The sequence below is a fragment of the Etheostoma spectabile genome, chromosome 13 (assembly GCF_008692095.1).
Source record: "Etheostoma spectabile isolate EspeVRDwgs_2016 chromosome 13, UIUC_Espe_1.0, whole genome shotgun sequence".
In the NCBI taxonomy this organism is placed as follows: Eukaryota; Metazoa; Chordata; class Actinopteri; order Perciformes; family Percidae; genus Etheostoma; species Etheostoma spectabile.
Window position 1 is genome coordinate 22,131,544 of NC_045745.1, and position 1,964 is coordinate 22,133,507.

Sequence of the window (1,964 nt, forward strand, 5' to 3'; positions counted from 1 at the left end):
CACACACACACACACACTCATGTCACAGATAAGCCTTACCGGATAGAGTCAACTTTGTATTCATTGAATTAGGTCAGTGTCATTTGATTTTAAGTTCAATCACATTCCAGTCCAGATTTGTCACTGTCTTCACTGGAAAATTGTTTGCGTACATGTGTATGTGTGTTTGCATGTGTGTGCACTTGTGTGTGTGAGTAGGGGTCAGTGGGAGTGGTGGGTATGTAAGAGATTGACCTCCGTGGTCTATATATAGCGCCTCCCTCCTCCCCTCGCCTCTCTCTCGGGGCAGTGTTGAAATTCCAACCCAACTCTTCTGGTCAGATCTCCACAAGGAACAGACGTTACCTAACTGCTACTGAAAACTAAAGGACAGCCACAAAACTCTCAAAGAAGCACTTTATTTTAATACAACTTTCCAATGCAAGGATTCCAAGGTCACAGGAGATGTCGTACATCAAAGTGATGGCAGGCTGGAGTCGTAGCAGAAGCTACAAACTCATAGTTGGTCTGTAGGCTCATGTAGTTCTCAAGCATGGGGCCCTCTGATCTACCCAAGCCTCTGCTGGAGCAGTACAGTGGAATATTTCTTGATCTCTGTTGGTAGAGTTCACCCTCTTCTGCTATTTTGAGAAGACTCTTTGACACCATCTCTTTCTCTGTGATTGCAACACTTGCAGCTCTGAGGCGTCAAGTCGTCTGGGCAGTTTTAACCTGGCTATGGCTCTTCCGGTCTTTGGATACAGCATATCATCCTGTTTCATTTGGATTGAATGTGGAATACAGCTGTCATGAGAGTTTTCTTTATTGCCCCAGGTACACGTCTTTTACTTTACCTGCCTATCATTTTCTGAAGGATGGGGCTTCACACTTTTAGCTTCGGTTAAACCTGTCGAGTGCCAAAGCCAGACATTTTTCTGATGTCTGTAGTCAGTGTCATGGTGGAATATTTGGATAGTAAAGACAAACTTCTTCTGTGCCGCTAATCTCTCCGCAAGGAATTACTTTGATTTGTCAATCATGGGAGCTGTATTTTGCACCTTGTAGACCACTCAGCTACCCCTCCTCACCTTTCTACCCTCTCAAAGTGTCCTATCACCCCTCCATCCCAGTCTTTCTGCCCATTTTACCCACCTCTACCCACTGTATTATTGTCTCTGTGTGACTGTCTGCACCATGGAAGTGCCAACTAAATGGAGCAGGGCTAGTGTCATCAGCTTCATCAAGGGCCTTGGTAAGCGTGCATGCGTGTAAGTTCATGCGCACATGTTTGCTTCATTTGAGTGCTCAACTTTTACACAAACAGATTGCTTTCTATGGGGCCTGGGGGCCTGTCCTGTCTGAGAATTACTGTTGACACACTTTTTGGAAGTGTGTGGGTGAACAATGCTTTGTTAGAAGTATTTTACGCACCTTGTTTTTCTTAGAGTGTTCAGGCATTCAAGCCTGCAGATTCGCTGCAGTCACACATGTTTCTGTTGTTGGCTACTGTTACAGCTATTGTGTATGTGTTTTTTTTTTTTTCATGAACTTTAGTGGTTGACCTATGATTCTCTGTAAGTAATAATAGTCCTGTTGATGATTTCTTGAAGTCTTGCTTAAGCTCTCATAGTATATAGTAACTGACGCCATTTCTTATAGTGATGAGTTGTTCTATTTTAAGGGCATGCCAATATTCCTGAAGACACGTGACAGGAAATGCCCTATCTTATATCTGTATGTCTGTCTGTCTGTCTGTTCCCTTCTAGACTCCAACCACTCCCTGTCTATCTTTGTCTGTCTGTTTATCATTACGTCTTGCAGGAATTAAAAGTTCCCAGTGTCTCTAACTATGTTATCAGAAGGGAGAAATGAAAACATGGACTGCCCAGCAAGCTTTTTTAATGTGCTCTGTTGCTAAATGGTCTTTGTGATGTACATGTCCCTTTTCTTTAAAGTGTGTGTGTGTGTGTGTGTGTGTGTGTGTG

At 43.3% G+C, this 1,964-nt stretch overlaps 1 protein-coding gene across 1 annotated transcript in view; it reads left to right on the top strand.

The window, feature by feature from the left end:
* Positions 1-1,964, top strand: part of fryb (furry homolog b (Drosophila)) — a 50,989-nt gene that overhangs the window by 3,024 nt on the left and 46,001 nt on the right. The window lies entirely within an intron of this gene.